The sequence below is a fragment of the Bos indicus x Bos taurus genome, chromosome 1 (genome assembly GCF_003369695.1).
Source record: "Bos indicus x Bos taurus breed Angus x Brahman F1 hybrid chromosome 1, Bos_hybrid_MaternalHap_v2.0, whole genome shotgun sequence".
Lineage (NCBI taxonomy): Eukaryota > Metazoa > Chordata > Mammalia > Artiodactyla > Bovidae > Bos > Bos indicus x Bos taurus.
Window position 1 is genome coordinate 81,524,483 of NC_040076.1, and position 20,154 is coordinate 81,544,636.

Genomic DNA, 20,154 nt, shown 5'->3' on the forward strand with positions numbered 1-20,154 from the left:
CTTTTCCAATGAGTCAATTCTCTGCATCAGGTGGCCAAAGTATTGGAACTTCAACATCAGTCCTTCCAATGAATATTCAGGACTGATTTTCTTTAGGATTGACAGGTTTGATCTCCTTGCAGTCCAAGGGACACTCAAGAGTCTTCTCCAACACCACAGCCAGGGAAGCCCCAAGAATTAGAGTTGGGTTTAAAAATTGGGCCCAATGTGCACTACATGGTGTTTTTGGCTAGGTCGACAATCTTTCTGAGCCTGTTTTCTCATCTATGAAATGGGAGTAGTAATAATACTCACTTCCTAGTATGAGGATTATACTTGAAGTGAAATACTGTATGCGAAAGCTCCCAACAGACTTACAGGCATGTAGAGGTTGCTTAATAAGCTCCTTCTCTTCCTTTAATTCAACATATTTCACTAACCTCCGATGATGTCCTCATTCTTTGAAAATGACTAACACGTACTTAGCAAGAAATCCCATGCTTCCAGTATGAATCTTAATTTTTCTCTCTTCTCTTCATTCCATACCAGAATTCTATGTCTTCACTCATCCTGTCTCCTGTTTCAGAAATGGTGTCCCTCTTCTGTGAGCCTAACCCTCTATCTATACAAATAGTTTTCTTCCCTGGCTGCACATTAGAATCATCTCTGGAGCTTTTTAAAAATGCAGATGTTTGGCCCCTGCCAGAGATCAACTAAATATGAATTTCTGGAGGCAGGAACATGGCATCAGTATTTTTTTAAGTCCCCTGGTAGTGTGCCAAGACAATTCAGTGGGGGAAAAGAATAGTCTTTTCAACAAATGTTGGAAGTAGATAACCTCATTCAAAAGAATCAAGTCAAACCATTCCTTATACCATTGACAAAAATTAACTCAAAATGGATCACAGACCCAAATGTAATAACTAAAATTTTAAAACTTTTAGAAGAAAACATAGAGTAAATCTTCATAACCTTGAGTTAGGCAAAGCCTTCTTAGGTATGACACCAAAAGCACAAGCAATAATGACAAAAATAGAAATTAAAACATTTGGTACTATAAATAATATCATGAAGAAAATGAAAGGACAACCCACAGAACAAAAAAGAAGTCACAAACCACATACCTGATAAAGAACTTATAACAAAGGTACATAAAGGACTCTTAAACTCAATAATAAAAAGATAAATAATCTAGTTTTTTAAATGAACAAGGGATCTGAATAGACATTTCTCCAAAAAAGAAATACAGAGGACCAATAAGCAAAAGAAAAGATGCTGAACATCATTACCCATCAGGGAAATGTAAACCAAAATCACAATGAGCTACCACTTCAAACTTCCTAAGATTGCTCTTATCAGAAAGATGGATAATAATAATTTGCTGATGAATGTTGCAATCCTTATACATTGCTAGTGGAAATGCAAAATGGTGTCGCTGTTTTGGAAAACTGTTTGTGGAAAAAGTGTGGAAATAGTAAACATACAGTTATCATATGACCTAGCAGTTCTACTCCTTGGTATATACCCAAAAGAAATGAAAACATGTTTACACAAAAATTGCACACAAATGTACACAGCATTTGTACATTTGGCAGCCATAGCAGCCAAAAAGTGTAAAGAACACAAGTGTCCATCAACTGATAAATGGGTAAGTAACGTGGTATAGCTATTCAATGAAATATTATTCAGTGATAAAAAGGAATGAACCACTGATATATGCTACAAACATGGATAAACTTTGAAAATCTTATACTAAGAGAACAAAGTTACAGATGACCCCTAAACCACATGGGTCTAAACTGCACAGCTCCACTTATACTTGTAGTTTTTTAGCTGTGAATACCAACCACACTACTATACAGTCCATGGTTGGTTGAAACCAAGGATGCAGAATTGTGGATACAGAGGGATGAGTACAAATTATACTCAGATTAACTCCCTTCACACATTGTTAAAAGGTCAACTGATGTCACATTAGACCATGTACTGTGTAATTTCATTTATAAGAAATGATCAGAATAGGCAAGTATATGTATAGAGAACGTAGATTAGTGGTTGCCTAAGGCTGAGAGTCGAAGGGAAATGAGGAGTGACTGATAATGGGTAAAGAGTTTCTTTTTGCATGATGAAAATGTTCTAAAATTGACTGTGGTGATGGTTGAACAACTCTGTGAACATACTAAAAACCATTGGATTAGAAAGAGAGAAAGTTCCCCCAGGTAATTCTAATCTTAATGTCTGTTTACAGAAACCAATTTTTGAAACACAACACTCAAAATATATGGCATCTTACCTTCTAGACTCCTTAGGGGTAAAGATGGCATCTTCTAATTCTTTCTTTCCCCCACATCCTTAAGAAATAATAACTGACACAGAGCAGGAGTGTGATATCATGTAAATGCCTTTTTTTTTTTTTTAAAGTAAAAGAGTGTTCTTGGTGAATGTTTTTTATTTTAATCGAAATTGTAAGAGTCAGGCTGCCACCTGGCAGAATTGGTCATCTTGACTATCATGATTCATTTAAACTCACCAAGCAATTAATTCAGTTGTAGCATATAGAGAGGAGATAGGTAGCCAGTGCAAACCAAACTGACCGGTTCTGCCATTCAAAGTATGGTTGTTCCACCACGTAACAGTGAATGTGGCTGCTGGCCCTTAGGAACCTTTCTTCTGACAGCTCCCCAGGACATGGCTCTGGTTTGACTGACTTTGTTTACTAAATAAATTAATTCCTACTTCTGGAGTAGCTTCAATTTTTAAACAGAAAGCCATCTATTGACAGTCACTGATACACAGGATTTTATTGTTTGATATTAAACAATTAAGAATTATTGTTTTTTCCCCTACAAGTACACTATACATGAAAATAAATATCATTTAGAATACAGCCACTAGGAGTGGAGAGAGAGGGAGACTCTATATCCACTCCATGTCTTAAAGGGATAGCTTTACTTTAATAAAACCAAAGGGCAGACTGGATTTCTTTCATGGAAATAAAGCTCTCTGGCAAAATGTATATGGAAATCTGATGAACATTTCCTAAGATGAGTCTGATTAACACACTTTTTTTCTTTTTTCTTTTTATTATTGCTTTTAGCCATACCACACAGCATGTAGGATCTTAGTTCCCCAACCAGGGATTAAACCCGTGGCCCCTGTAATGGAAGCCTGGAGTCTTAACCAATGGACCAGCAGTGAACGTGTCCCTGTAAACACATCTTTTTAAAAAATCCTAAGGAGTCTTTTGATCTAGTAGTGACTTAAAAATCTTTAATAATTTAACATAACTTTGAAATTGCTCCTTTCAACAATGTATCTGAAGGTACATACTCAAAAAATGCTGAAATAAGTCAAGGTGTTTACAAATGTTGGGAATTTTGTTATTTATTCAACCTGCAGATAAAAAATAGCAAAGCATGACACCATAGTTTTCTTAGTATAGGACAAAAATATTGTTTAAAAGCAGGCAGAAGTTTTCCCTTCTATAATTCTAGTGAGTTCAAATGTACTCAGGAAAAACAAATTGAGTGAGGACAATACCAAAGATGAGAAATAAAAGAAAATTCTAAATCCTCGGGTAATTTTGAAATAAGTTCACAGTTGGAAGATTCATTAATAAGAATAATTCAAAAGATATTGTTAGAGCCATAATTTAGAAGCCTTGTTTCCTGAGCAGATTATAATATGAAAACTTCAAATGTAAGTATTGATTATACAAGGTAAACAAGACAAGGCTGAATGATTAAAAAAAAAAAAAAAAAAGACATCTTGTGTCCTCTCTCATTGGAAAGAACAACCAGGTACATGCTGCTGACTAGACTATAAACTGCTCTAAGTGAGGCAGTTGGAAAATGCTATTAGATTATGCGTATTGAGGAGCTGCCCCAGGGGCAGAACATGTCACAATGGCACATCCCTCTTCTTTACTAACACAACTTTCACCAGAATCAACCAAAGCCTTGGAAAACAAATTCAGACACTTTTTGTTAAAACTCCAAGCAAACTATCGAACCAACTTAACACCTGGAATGTATTAGAAGTTTTCCATGTTTCCCAGACTCAGTGGAATAAACAAATTTCAGTTGGAAGTTTATCTTAGAAAAATGCTCATGTGCATTTCCATGCATATAATTACAGGTTATATTAAGAAACCGCTTCTTAGTTTTCACTAGGGAATATTAAACAAGTCAGTATTTAAAGATAATTGCCTTTCTGCCTCTGGTGAAGGTTTTAGGTTTTTAAAAACGTAAATAAAACGTGCAGAGTGACATAAAGAGCTGCAAACAAGTATAAATATACCACTATAGCTCCCATAATAAAAGCTTGTGTGTGGGGGGGGAGGTTGAACTGGTATTCATCTTCCTCAAACTACAATCCCAAGATGTTGACTGTTACACAATTGTGAAACAAAGGCAAGGTGAAGGGTGAGAAACAACAGAAAGGACAGCGTAAAGGAAGACGAGGGCTCAGCAGCTGGAACCTGCTCGGTCTAGCTGGCCCGGCTTTCCCCAGCACCTTTCTGGTCCCAGTTCTGTGCTTCTCTAATACAATTCACATCATCTCTCAGAGAGATGGAGCTCTCTTTAAGGAAAGCCAAGCCCACATTGAGAGGTAACGTGCAGAACCGTAAATGAAAAATGTCCACGTCTAGCAGCATGCAGACGAGCAAAAGAAAACCAGCTGTCAGTTTCAGAGACTCCTAGCTGTAATGGGGTTTCAGGTTTCTCTTTGCTTCAGTCTCTGTCTGTCCCTCTCACTGTGTCTCCCTCAATAATATCAGTTTTCTAATCACCTCAAATCAAAAACACATTCTCCATCTGTCCTTGTGAAATAAATGCTGATGAAACAGAAAGATAGAGTGCGATACTCACAACAATGAAGAATTCCTACACATGCCGGTCCAGTTTCTTGCTTTAAAAAAGAGGAAGGTTCATTTAAAAAGCCTTGCAGAATTAGAAAAATAAGGAGGAGGGGGATTCCACCCACACAATCTTCCAGCCCACCGCAGAGAAGCCTGAAGGCTTGCTGACGTCACAGATTCATGAATGGATGTAAATTGGGCTGGTTTAGGATTCCGCACAGACTTCGCTATGGTGTGTGCTGAGAAAAAGAAAGGGAGGGTCCAGAGCAGTCCTGGCCAATAGGCTTCAGGCAGTCATGGCCTGCCTTCTTTCAGAAGGAATCTGCTCACAGAATAAACAGAGCCCACCAATCAGGCGTCTGCCACTGCCTTAGGACAGACTGGCAGCGTGAGGAGGTGGGTAGGGGGTGGTAGTGGTGTGTGTGTGTCTGTGTGTGCCTGCGTGCGTGTTTCAAGCTGTGATAGTCATGAAAACATTATTATTGCTATTGAATGAGGGAATCAAAATAGAATTTTGGTGGCATCGGTGCTACCAAAAACGCATATAGAAGATACCACAATCTTTTATTCCTGTTATTTTCTTTAACCTTTTTCTTGCTGTTCAATACTGTGCCTCACCTGATGTGATAAAAAACAAATCAGAGAGTTTCTAAAACTGATGCCCAGTACATGTACACCAAGACTTGTAAAAGCAAAATAGTAGAGAAATAATAATGGGAATAATAACCTAGTAATTAAGGAAATAGGTAAGAAAATACAACAAATGTAATTGTTTCACAGAACAGTATCACCTTACGGACATTTGTGATGAATCAAAAGTGAGTGTGAAAGCGTAATTTACTGCTACATTTTAAATAAGGTAGGACATTTCCTCGTTGGTTTATTAAACTTCTGACATTCAATTAAGACACAGATCCAAAGAGCTTATAATGTTCTTTGAGCAGATTTTGGTTTTAGTAAAATGTCTTATTACTAATAACAAAAATAGCTGTAATTAAATTCACCCAAAGAGCTCATGACATTTTTTCTTATTTAAAAATTTTTAACAGCTTTATTGAGGTGCAACTGCTATACAAAGAACTACATATAATTAATGTGTATAACTGATAAGTTTGGAACTATGCAAATACCCATGATACCATAATCACAGTCAAGGTAGTAGACATATCTGACATTTCCAAGTTTCATGTGTTCCTTTGGGTTTTTTGTTATAGCTGCTGTAGGTTTTTGTGGCAAAAACACTTAACATGAGAGCTACTCTCAACAAATTTTGAACTGCACAATAAAATACCATATTGTTAACTACAGGCATGTTGTACTACAGATCTTTAAAACCTATTCATCTAGTATAACTAGAATTCTATATCCGTTGAATAACTACCCATTTCCCTCTCCTCTCAGGCTCTGGAAACCACTATTGTATTCTCTGCTTTCATGAGTTTGACTATTTTGGATAACTCACATAAATATAATCAAGCAACATTTGTCTTTTTCTGTGACTTGCTTATTTCATTCAGTGTTATGTCCTCCAGGTTCATCAATGTTGTTGCAAATGGTGGAATTTCCCTTTTAAAAGCTGAATAATATTCCATTGTAGGCACATACATTTTCTTTATCCATTCATATGTTGATGGACATGTGGGTTGTTTTCATATGTTGGCTATTACAAAGAGTGCTGTAATAAATATGGGAGTGTAGATATCTCTTTGAGATCCTGATTTCATTTCTTTTGAATATATACCCAGAAGTGAGGTTGCTGGATCCTATGGTAGTTTCATTTTTAATTTTATGAGAAATCTCCATACTGTTTTTCATAACTGCTGCACTGTTTTACGTTGCCATCAAGAATGTGTAAGGGTTACAATTTTGCTACAACACTTGTTATCTTTTTTAAAAATAATAAGCCATCCTAAGTGGTGTGAGGTAATATCTCATTGTGGTTTGATTTGCATTTCCCTGATAATTAGTGATGATAGACAACTTTTCACATATTAATACCTATTGGCCCCTTGTATGTCTTCTTTGGAGAGCTGTCTGTTCAAGTCCTTTATCCATTCTTGACATCAGTCTTGGCAATAATTTCTTGAAATGACACCAAAAGCACAGGCAACAAAATAAAAAAATAGACAAGTGGGACTGTATCAAACTAAAAAGCTTCAATCAACAGAATGACAAGGCAATCTACAGAGTGGGAAAAAATATCTGTAAACCAGATATATTATCTGATAAAGGGTTAATTTCTAAAAAGTACAAGAAACTCATACAACTTAGTACAAGAAAAAACAAACAAAAAAAAAAACCTGTGATTTTTTTTTTACTCTTTTTGGGGGGCTTAATATCATCAATGAAATTTTTAAAATTTTTATTGGAGTATAGTTGATTTACAATGTTATGTTATATTCTGCTACATAGCAAAGTGAATCAGTTATAATATACATATATCCACTCTTTTTTAGATTCTTTTCCCATATAGGTCATTACAGAGTATTGAGAAGAGTTCATTTTTCACTCTTTATTTTATAATTTTTCAGAGTTACACAGAAGTGGAGATTAATATAATTTATTGCCCTTGAATAGCATCATTTCACTTCACAATTACCAATACTTTACTAATACTGATCATAGCTTTTTTGAACTTGGGAAATGATCTCAAATCCTTGAAACTAGAACAACAGTGGTTAATATAAGGCCTTGGTTATAGGTGTCCAGTGACCAAGAACATTCTGAACAGATATCTGCTCTCTCAATCAGATTATTTGTACAGCTGACAGGAGAGTGGTTGCTTGTTTCTATGTGATTATAAAGGGTTCAAACCTGACACTAATAAGTACTGCTCACTGCTTACTTCATTTGGGGAGAAAAGAAACCCAACTTCCCAGGACTATTTTATACACAAGAAAGACATACTGTTCTTTATACTCAAGCAACAGCATCTCATTAGCAAACAATATATTCAACAAATTTCTTCAAAGAAGCTTCTTGTGGAATATCACAATGGAAAAGACAGACCAAAGAAATTTATCCATGTGACATGGGTGTGCTCAAGACCAATGTACTACTGGTACCTTCCTAGTAGGCCTGAGTGCCCCATACTGATCTATATCAATCAATTATGTCCATATACTAAGATTATTTTAGAATCCACAAATGAAAAGAAGATAAAGAATATGCATCTCTGTTTCCTTCAATGGCAATCAAAGTCAACCAGGCTATACCAGAAGAATTGGATTTATATATTAAAAAAAAAAGAAAACTTCCAAATAATACAGACTAATAGAAAGAAGTAACCCCTTTATGAAAAAATATGCCAATGAAATGTTAAATCTGTTAGAGAAGCTAACACATTGGCTGTTAAGTTTCATAGAAACATCATTACTCAATGAAAGACCAGGGTACGTCTCTGAAGCAATCCAACAAAACAGAATGCATAATGGTTCTAATAACAGTCATCTAACATGTTGGTTTAATATGTAATCTGGCAAATAAAAATTAGCTAGCTCTACCGACTTGCCGTTTTAGTAAGATGAACCTAGTCTGGATTAGCATGCCTCCCTAGAGCACAGAAATAACCTTGTCAACAAAAATTTCTCTATGTCAAACATGACAGGAAATCTGTTGGGAAGATAAGTTGTATCCCCAAATCTCAGAAACTGCACTAGTTATTCTTCAAGGAGAACAATGTTGTTTTGGACACAGAAGAAAAAGGGCCATGAAAAATGTATATCTGAAAGCAACGCTTGTTGAGAACTTTCTGTGATGACAGAAGTGTTCTATAATTTGCACTGTCTCATATATTAGCATGTGGAATGTGGCCACTATGATTGAGGAACTGAATTTTAAGTTTTATTCAATTTTAATTAATATAAATTGAAAAATAGTCACATGTGGCTAGTGGCTACTGAATGGGACATTGCAACTCTAGGAATATTAAGCCAAGTCCCATAGTCACAAGTAATTCTTTATTTCAGCATGTAGGCACATTGAGTATGGAGCACTACAAAGCCAGTTATCAAGGTGAGTAAACTCTTTTAAGAACCAAATAGACCTTTTCAAATTTCATTAATGACTGTAAGATAATCTGGTCTCCTTTCCCAAGAAGCTATTCAAAACTCACTATTAGGAAAAAATGTAAGAACACAAGTTAAGGCACAATTATTCTGGCATAAAACATGATCTAGTCTATGGGAAATCCCTGGTGGCCCAATGGTTAGGACTCCGTGCTTTCACTGCCGAGGACCCTGGTTCCATCCCTGGTCTGGGAACTAAGATTCCACAAGCTTTGAGGTGTGGCCAAGGAAAAAAAAAAGAGCTATTCTAAAGCTGGTTTTTTTCTTGAGACTAAAAAATGTGTTTTCAAAGGAAAATAACTAAATCAGAGTCTAAGAGAAGTTTAAAGTACTATGACCTAGGGGCAATTTTTGTCATAAATACCAAGAAAAAGGAAGAGTATGATGACCTCAGCGCTAATAATGCATGATGATTCAGATTTCTTTTACAGGCACCAGTATAGCTAGAAGTTAGTAAAGAGATCTGGGTTCAAATTCTGACTCTGTTGGTTATTATCATTAGTTATGTAAGTTTAGGTAAACCAAGCTATTGGTTTTTCATTTTTAGAGTAAGATGTACAGTGTGGGGAAAATAGTCATTAATAAATAACATCTTTGGTGACAAAGGTAGTCAAAAGGTACAAACCTCCAGTTATATGATAAATAGGTACTAAGGATATAATTAATGTACAATGTGATTAATATAATCAACACTGCTGTATGTTATACATGAAAGTTGTTAAGAGACAAAATCCTAAGAGATCTCATCACAAGGAAAAATTATTTTTTTCTTTTGTATGTATATAAGATGATAGATTTTTTTTTTAAGATGATAGATTTTAACTAAACTTACTGTGGCAATCATTTCATGATATAAGTCAAATCACTATGCTGAATGTCTTAAATTCATACAGTATTGTATGTCAATTACATCTCAATAAAACTGGAAGAGGAAAAATAAAGTGGGGATAATAATAGGCTATATGCCTATTATGTGAAAGTTAAATAAAATAAAACATGTGAAGACTTCAGCACAATACCTGCATACAGAAGATACTCAGAAAATGATTCTGGTAACTGTTTTTGTTTTACTGCTGTTAATATAAACAAAATAAAGATTTTTTATTTGCTCAATGGACATGAACTTGGGCAAGCTTTGGGAGATGATGAAGGACAGGGAGGCCTGGTGCACTGCAGTCCATAGGGTTGGACACGACCGGGCGACTGAACAACAACAAACCTAGAACAGATCTTTTCAGGAAATTTAGAAATACACATTAGTGACACATCTTCCAAAGAAAAGCTCATCCTAATTATTTCCCTTTGGGAAGTTGAGGAATACTCTCTGAGGTTCTGAAGGTGAGTAGGGAAAAACCCTGAGGAAGTTAAGAGAGGTGACCAAAAATTCTCTTTATCAAAAAAAAAAAAAGTTAAAATTTTTCTACATAAAGATGTAGTTTATATGAACTGATGTAAAAAACAATCTTTCTAAAAGGTGAGAACGCTAGTTAGAATCCTCCACTTCCATATCAGAACATTAACCCTAACTTACCCTGTTTTCAAAGTACATGATTCCTCAAATAATTTTTTTTTTTTTCACTTAAACTACAGTAGATTGAGATTAGGGCTCTGAGCAAGTCCTTCTAATCCAGAGAGTTCCAGATCACATCTTCTACCTTCTCATTCTTTTTATTAAAAAAATTTTTTTTAATTTATTTTTTATTCAGACAGTTTCAACATTCAAAGACCTCAGCAGACTATTACTCGAACTTTGTTGTTGCTGCTGTCTAGCTCTCAGGAAATCTTTATCTGAGAAAGTGATTTTTAAGAACCATCTAAGGAAAAACATTCTTATGAATATTACTAAAATCTGTCCTTGCAGCAAAGGAGATAGAGAGTTCATCAGAAAGCTACATGCTACCCAAATATCATCAGCACAGAACTACCTAGCAGAGTCACTATCATCAAGTCACATTCTATGTTATGGTTTTCCTTTTATTATAGGGAACAGCCATATTGCTTTTACACGGTCCACTGTCTTGCAATGATGTCTCACATCTAATAAATTCACAAGAGGAGTTTGTTTTTAGAACTCAGTATCAGGGAAACCCTTTTCTGTTCTTGAAGAATTATTAGCATTCCCTTTTAGATGGTTACAATGTAATCCACTGAATTGCCCTTTTTTTTTTGTCCCTGCAGGGAAGCCCAGAGCCAACTTTATGCTCAAATCAATCAATCTATATCTCTATATAATTTATTTTAGTTTTTTGTGGTTATCATTTTTGCTTTATCTTCCTTGTTTTAGGTTTGATTTTCCCTTTGTTAACCTTGTTATGTAGATATATGTCATAAGCACATCCTTTTAGAAAAAGTAGACTACAAATAGAAACTTGTAGTAATACACCTATTAACTTTTAAAAAGATGAAAGTCTCATGATGGTAAATTCCACAATCATTTTTATGATAGAAAAAAATCCTAAAGGTTCATATTACAGCAAATTTTGAAGAATATTGTGAGTTAAGTGGATTTGAAGTCTAGCATTTTTATCAAAGGATAATAAAACATCTAGACAACTGGAAAAAAGCAATTGTTTAGAGATTTTTATGCTATTTAGAATAAAGTTGAACAGCTTAATGAAGTTTTAATGTATTATCTGTGTCAAAAGTATGATCATGAACAAGGGATATAATTCTCTGATCAATAATGAAAATGCATTAAAGCAAATCAAAAGAAAATGGATTTCTCAATAAATAAAACATTTAACCTGAAATACTCCACTCCATAAAACACAAAATCTGGCAAGTTACCATAAACCAAACCTTTGTGGGACTAAAAATAATATTTTGGATTTATAAAGGCACTTTACATATTGAAAGGGTAAAAAGCCAAACAAACAAAAAATAACTTTATATTTTACCCATCTATATAGAGTTTGTACTCTTTCTGAGAGGTCATGTAAAAAAACAACCATTTAACTTTTATACTTCTAATCCTGTTTTCATTTCCCTGCTTCTTTAGTGGAAGTTGGCATTTCCACTTTAGCTTTACAAAGCATGTAGCATAACTGAAGATCAAAACGTCGAAATAGTGAACAACTGCCCCCTTTTAAAGTCTGCCCTACATCCTCTCCGTTTGAGGAAACTGTCTCTCCCCCACTCTCAGTTCAAGAGGTTCAGGCAAAGCCAACCCCACCTGAAGTTAGGACTCCAAGAGTGAACATGTGACACAAGGCAGGGCAATTCACCTACTTGGTTATAATATTAGTGAAAAGACAGGCACACGACCCAAGTCCACTGGGACTCATGACCCAGTGAGAATCAACCATGTCATCCCCAGGATGTTGGCTACAACTATTGTTTAATTGGGATATGAGCTCCTAAGTATAATGTGAGTAGAGAGGTTTGGATATCTAATTTCTAAAAATAATAATTGGGTACAAATCTGGCCCTAGACATTCTTTGTAAACAATCTTCTCCTTCACTTTAAAATTTACAAAATATCTTAAAGTAGATTTTCATCTCACTTTATATGTGAGAAAATTAAGTTTCAAGAAGATTGGCTCATCAATCCAGCTTTGTCTAAACTCTGTAACCTAGTGACTTATACTTTTTAAATTCTATCCATTACTTCTTTCCCCTCTCCTATTAAAGACCTGTCTGTGGTCACTCAATGACTAAAATTTAAAGTGAATTTAAAAGTGACAATGCAAAGATGAAAAGGCCAGTTTGTAGTATTAGGTTGCTTTGGTAAGATGAATAACAACACAAATGGTGAAAGTGCTGAGGTAGGCAGGAATGCTTTACTTGAGGCTGGAGAACAATACCAGAAGGAAGTTAACTGACTTTTGTGGGTGGGAATATTCTTCCATGCGTGGGACTTTCCTACATAAGGCAAAATGTTTAGCAACCCCTCCTCGCTCCACCCCCCATGCCTGTAACAGACCCAGTCTTTGCCATAGCTAAAAAAAGTCCCTGGGGTTGACTGTCTCTGTAGGCTCTATGAGACTGGGCCTCACCCAATTTGAGAACTACTAGTTAGGCTATTGGAGAAGGAAATGGCAACCCACTCCAGTATTCTTGCCTGGAAAATCCTGTGGACAGAGGAGCCTGGTGGGCTGCTGTCCATGGGGTCACACGGAGTCAGACACAACTGAAGTGACTTAGCATGCATGCATGCGTTGGAGAAGGAAACGGCAACCCACTAGAGTATTCTTGCCTGGAGAATCCCAGGGACAGAGGAGCCTGGTGGGCTGCCATCTACGGGGTCGCATAGAGTTGGACAAGACTGAAGCAACTTAGCAGCAGCTGCAGCAGTTAGGCTACACAATGGTGCTCTCTGTTGCCCTCTGTTGACATAGAAAGGTAAGATCAAGCCCTTAGCTGAAAAAACAAAACAAAAAAACATGTCCTGTCCCTTAGAGAAAAACGTTCAAAGAACAGCCTGGTGTTGAGGCTCACTGAAAGCTCTGAAATGTGGGTGAGGCCGAATAAAAGCTCAGAGCCACACTTCCTGGTGCAGACTATAGCCAGTATTTGCCACGTGCTTGTCTTTGGCAAGTTGGCGTGTTTGTAAAGCGAATACAGGCTTGTCTTATGCAAACAAACCCTGTCCTTATGCTGCAGTTTGCCCAGGGTTTGAACCAAACCTTCCTCACTTACTAATAGAATGATCATTTTGGGTTGGGTGGTTACAGTCAGTTATAAAAGGAGGTAAACCTGAAGGGGGAAGATTTGGGAAAACTGGATATAAGAGACCAGGTCAATTCTTCCAAGGCAGTTCTTACCAAATGTAAAATTGGTAAGGCACATACCAGCACTTTCCCTTCCCATACTGGATTACAGTATACAACTGCAGCAGAAAAAAAAAAAAAAAGGAAGTCAGAGTGGAAAAGATGTTAACACAGAGTCAGTAAAAGTATGGCTTGCTTTTAAAATCAGTTTTATACATCTATCCATATACAAGCTCGCTCTGTGTAAACCCACACTCAGCACTGCAGTGAGCTCTTCATTATTAACATCAAATGAACGGGCTTCCCTGGTGGCTCAGATGGTAAAGAATCTGCCTGCAAGGTGGGAGACCTGGGTTCAATCCCTGGGTTTGGAAAATCCCCTGGAGGAGGGCAACCCACTCCAGTATTCTTGCCTGGAGAATCCCCACGGACAGAGGAGCCTGGCGGGCTACAGTCCATGGGGTCGCAAAGAGTTGGACATCACTGAGCAACTAAGAACACCAATGAAGAGAACAGAGATGACAGAACCTCAAAATATTTGAGAGAAAGATCTGTTTTAAAGTATTTCATAAATATAATCATATGTGATATCCAAGGAATACACTTAAAACCAAATGTTGAAGCCACTCTGTAAAGCTCTTGGTTTTCCATTTCACATAATCACACCACCTGAAAAAGACAGTAATTGCTACTAGCAGCAACCTGCCCCCAATCAATTTATCTATAACATATATTTAAAAATTTTACTACTTTTTAAGTCCTGATATAGTCTCCTGAACTAGGTTGAGAATTGAAGTTTTACATGTAACATTCACTACACAAGCAATAAGTAGATGGAGCAGCGTAATGGAAGGGAAGATTATTGGACTTAGTGTTTACTTAAAAGCTCTGAAAAATCAATATACAAATAAAATATACATATTTTTATTGAATGTCATCTATGTTCAAAAGACCTTACACGTGCTGTGAGGTACACATATAGGGATAAATCACAGATCCTGATCTCAGTCTATTTCATTAGAAAAGACAGGAAAACAATAAACAGTAAAATAAGATTATCAGAATGATTTAAAACTGTAACAGAAGGCACAGTGCTAGAGACTGTCCCCTAAAATATCATCTCCTCTCTTTCTTGTTAGTTATAGAACCCTTATGCCCAACCCCACTCCTAAAATTGTAGATGAATACAAGCCACGCTGCTAAAGACTTCTCTGTTCTCCTGGTTGTAGATGTGAGCACATGACTGAGTTCTAGCCAGTGGGGTTTGAGTGGAAGTATGTTTTTAACTTGCAGGTCTTACCTGCTTGTGCTGGACTTTCTTAAGTCCCATGCTGAGTCAGCTTCTACTATGCAGATGATGGTCCAGGCAATGGCAGAGCAAGGAAGCAGAAGGAGCCCTGGGGTTTGTTTTTGATGAATCAGAACCATCCATCTGTTCTGGGGTACCTGCCTACTTTAGGACTGTTAATGAAGACAGAAATAACATTCCATCTTTTGGAACCACCAAAAATTTTGAGACTCTCTGTTACTGCTACTTAGTCTGTATTCCTACTAATACTGTTAGCAGGTGGTGTGAGGTTATTTCCTGAATGAGATAAATAAGCAATTACTGCTCTAGACATTTTAAGAAGAATACTGACTCAGAGAATCAAGGATCTGAGAGAAACCTTACAACTCAAATCTACTCTGTCCTCTTCTTTGTTACATATGACAAGACTGAGGTTCAAAGATTTGTCCATAGTCTTGGAATTTATGGCATTGAGTCAGGAGTTGATCTTAGATTTCCTGAATGTTCTCTGTATTTTTTTGGTGGGATAAGAGTGACCACTAACGCTACCTCTTTTTCTTGGACAGTCAGTTACAGTTCACTCGGTATTCCTGGAACAGGATACTGTTCTTAGTTCTAAAAAAAAGCCAACAAAAATGTAAAAAAATCACATTTATTTATTTATTGTCTCAAAGGTATCTGCAATCTAACAGAAAAGAAAATACTAGCTTACCTCTACGATACTACTAAAACCAGACAAACAAGAATCAGTTTCTCTCCTGATAACTAGAGCTTTGGAAATACAGAAAATATGATTCAAGAATTTCTGAATCAATTTTTAAGAACTCTGTTGGACCCTAATTAAACATGCAAGGGGCTTGAAATATATTTTTAATTCTCATGAAATTCTTCTTTTTCCTTAGCCTGCAAAATTTTAATGCTGTAATCTTTTTAAAAACCACCTCTAAAGCCTAGAGATCTCTTCTGTGTTGGCTAGCTAACAATAGCTGTACTTCACCAGAAACCTTTTCTAAGCTGTACTCTTGCTAAGGAGGAAGCGTTAATGACCAGAGCAGCAAGTGGACCTTTTCCCCCTTCAACTCACAGCCACTAGGTCTATCTTACAGCCACCCCTCTTGTCCTAGGGGACAGAATATCCACCTGTCATTGCAGTTTGGAAACTAAAGCCGGTGTGTCCCCAGATCCTCTGTAGTGGTGTTGCTTGCCCCTCTCGTGAATGGGCTATGCATGTGTGCTAAGTCACTTAAGTCATGTTCAACTCTGTGCAACCCCTGACTCTGTAGCCTCGCCAGGCTCCTCTGTCCATGAGATTCTCCAGGGCGTTGCCATGCCCTCCTCAGGGGATCTTCCTGACCCAGGGATTGAACCCACATCTCTATGTCTCCTGCATTGGCAGCAGGGTTCTTTACCACTACTGCCACCTGGGAAACCCGAATGGACTACAGATGATGCTAAACCAACTTGGGGGGAACTGTTATGATCTAAAGAAAATTATTACAAATACTCTTGAGACATGAATGGACCCTGAATTTTAAAATTAGCACAATGAAGCTCTAAGACCACTCAAAATGGAAGCAGTGGCCTAAAAAGGCCACATATTCTTAGCATGGATTTTTAGTCCGTTAAATTACTCAAGGCTCTGTATTAAAGGGTCATCGCTGAAAAGGCCACTCCTCTAGAAAAGAGACTGGTTGTCTTGAGTGGCTTTCACTGTAAATATAAAAAGAGGAGATGGTGGGGAATAAGATTCCCCAAAATAATAAAACATGCTAAGTAAACCCTGCAACACTGAAAAATAAAATGCAATTTCCCCAAAAGAGTATTTGTTGGAGCTTACTTCCAAAATGGGCTATGAAATACTCACCAATTTCACACTAAATTTACATTTCTGGAGTAGCCTCTATCATAAAGCTCTTCATATTTAGGGTGAGTTCATTTATATTGTCCCCTATGAATGCCTGATTACATTTTGAACCAAATGAAAGAATGCTTTCTGTTGCTGCCACCTACTGCAAACTTGAAGAATGTTTGAAAAACTTAAAAGAGAAAATCCAATACAATAATATTACTGAGGAAAAATTTACAAGTCAGACAAGTAGACTGAGACCAATGTCATTATGCTTTACTTTATTAAACGACTAATTATTCCAAAACCTTGAATGATGATCCTAATACTGCATAAAGAAAGTCAATAATTACACAGAACCGTATTAAGTGGCTTTGTTAAGCTATGCTTGAAAGACATACACACAAACACATATCTGTATATATACCTATGTATACATGTATGCCATACATACATATGTCATTTTTCTCTAGTCTATCTTACATGGGAAAATCAGGGATTTCCCTGGTGGTCCAGTGGCTAAGAATTCACCTTGCAAAGCAAGGATGTGGGGTCAATTCCTGGTCAGAGAAATAAGAACCCACAAGCCACAGAACAACTGAGCCGTGCACCACAACTAGAGAGTCCGCCAGACGCAATGAAGATCCCATGTGTAGCAACTAAGGCACAAGGCCACTAAATAAATTAATTAATTAAAAAAGAAAAACCAGTTTGTCCTTTGTGTTAAAGGAAAGCTACCATTCATAGCTACCAGAAAACACAAAATATACTATTACTAATTTGAACAACTGTGAGTTCGAAAAATAATAAAGTAGATAAACATACAAATAAGATGAAGGGAAGAAGAAAAAGTCCATGAACAGACAAGTTACAAAAAAACATATACAATGGATAATAAGGGAAATGTGTGACTTCACTATCAAAAAATGAAAATTAAATCAAAATGAAATACCGGTTTCTCCTTGCAAAGTGCCTTGGAAAAGATATGGGAAAACAGATACTCTTACACACTGCTGATGGTTAAATACTTCTTACAACCTTTTTGAAGTACAGTTACTTGATAGCAGGTATCAGTGGGCTTAAATGTAAATATTCTTTGATCTAAAATTAAACTTCAAGGAATTATTCTAAACAAATAATCAAGAATTTGCAAAAAGGGCCTAGCTATACAGATTTCATCATGTAATTATTTAAAATATAAATCATTGGGAAAATAAAATACCCGTAAAGGGAAGTTTTATTAAATGAGTAAAATTTAAAATATTTAAAAGCTTTACAAGTTATATATTACAGTATTGATATATAAAAATAGATTAAAGTATTAATAACAAAATATGGATAAGGAAGGTAACATGATAATTGGTACCATGGAATCTAACACATATATATGACTAGAAGAATAAATATAATGTTAACCATAGTTATTTGGATGCAGGGATAGTGATAATTTTATTTTCTTCTCTTTTAATCTAAATTTCTAAATTTTCTATGAAGTACAAGTGTATTACTTTGGGAACAAAATTAAGTTTTAAGACTTGCTGATTTAATAAATACACTCTATTATTTTAACATTCAAGTTACTTGAACTTTAAAAAACTTTTTTCCCCCTCTAATTTTAAGGGAGATGTCAAACATCAAGGCACAGATGGCTTGGCAATGATTCTGTAATATATTCTGCTATACAGGGTGGTATGTCTTTTCATTACCGTGAGGGATGCTCGTGGCTGGGAATACGCTTTGAGGAGGTAGGAGGGTTTATGACTGAAACTTTGACCACAAGGTAGGTAGGGATAACTGTGGTATCTACATATTTTGTTGTGCAAAAAAAAAAAGGCAAGTGAAGGTGGCAATAAAAGATTATGGGATGAGTAGAAAGGAAGTTGGGAGACCCTATCACAGGAAGCACTGTCAACTGAGAAGGATAATAGAGACAGGATAGTAAGTTACAGAAGAGGTTTGGGAAACTCAAACAGATATGGATTCAAGGCCACCAATCAGCAGTGTGGACCCAACTGAGGAGGCAAAACTATCAACACAGCAGCAGAAAACACAATTTGGGGAGTACTCTGGCTTGGCACAGTCAAAGGAAGAAGGGCCAAAGTTGACAAGGGGTGGAGGAGGTAAGCCTGGAAGGAAGTGATTATTGACATGGCTAATGCTGCTTCTAAGCTGGAAGGCACAAAGGCAAAGGGGTCAGGGATACATTTAGTTTGGTTAGTACGGTATCTACTGTCCTGTATGCCACACAGTAGAGTAGTATATTACATATTTAAAGAAACGTCATGAGACGCTGTGTAAGGAGATGTATGAGACAACTAACGTAACTGAGCGCCTACTACCTAACAGACTCTTGGCACAGATTAATGTATCACCTCAGTCTCTTCTTATTGGCTGCGCTTTCTCCTTTGCCTATAAACATGTTCATGTCGCTCCTTTTCAGAATTTCCCTCTGACTTATCTACTCACTTTCCTGTCCTCTACCACCAAACTTCTTGAAAGAACACTATATGCCAAGAGCTGGCAGAAACTAGGCACCTGTGATCCCTACCTGCTAATGCTTTTCCTTGGCTCAGAGACTTGCTTCTAACCAAGAGAACACCGTAAAGGTGCTGGAATGTACTGATCACACGCACATAATGATGTGATGATATTATAGAAAACCATACTGCATGTCTTGCTGGAGTTTCTCCCTTTGTTAACTGAGAAGAAGCAAATGGATGGCAAGGAAGTGTGGGTGCTCTCTGTTAGCTGAGGGATACCTCTAGACAACAGGCAATAATAACTCAAAAAAAAAAACAACAACCCAAAAACCCAAAACAAAAAGCTGAGGCTTTCATTTCTACAACCCCAAGATATTGAATGCTGTCAACAGCCACACGAGTCCCCCAGGCAAGTTTCATATGAAAATCCAACCCTGGCCAAAACCTTGATTAAAGCCTTGTAAGACCCTAAGTGGAAGGCCTAACTAGGCTACATTCAGAGTCCTGACCCACTGAAATTGAGATAATAAATGGGTGTTGTTTTAAGCCACTAAAATAATATTGTGATGCATCAGTAGAAAACTAATATACCCACAGAACTCAGCACCGTCCTGACTAGAGACAACCTGGTTAATATTTAAGAAAAGCAACTATGCAACCAATAAATATTATGATGGCATACTCAAATACCCCTTTTCATATAAATAATAGTAACACGATAGAGCAAACATTCTGCCTAATAACTCAAATAAACATGCTTTACAAGCCTAACACTTTGTTAGTCACAGTCAAGTTCAGCAGCAGTAATCAATCACACATGGAGTGACAGACTGGTTCCAAATTGGGAAAGGAGTACGTCAAGGCTGTATATTGTCACCCTGCTTATTTAATTTATATGCATAGTATATCATGCGAAATGCCGGG

General features: G+C 36.6%; 1 protein-coding gene across 4 annotated transcripts in view; it reads right to left on the reverse strand.

Annotated features, from left to right (window-relative positions):
- The window catches only part of MAP3K13 (mitogen-activated protein kinase kinase kinase 13), a 161,752-nt gene that overhangs the window by 97,313 nt on the left and 44,285 nt on the right, over nt 1-20,154 (reverse strand). Inside the window, exon 1 of one of the 4 annotated variants that reach the window (XM_027538998.1) lies at nt 4,851-5,441. The exons of the other annotated variants lie outside the window; for them this stretch is intronic. The gene's annotated coding sequence lies outside the window, so the exon portion shown is untranslated. Of the gene's footprint in view, nt 1-4,850; nt 5,442-20,154 lie in introns of those variants that run through there. 4 annotated transcript variants of the gene reach the window in all.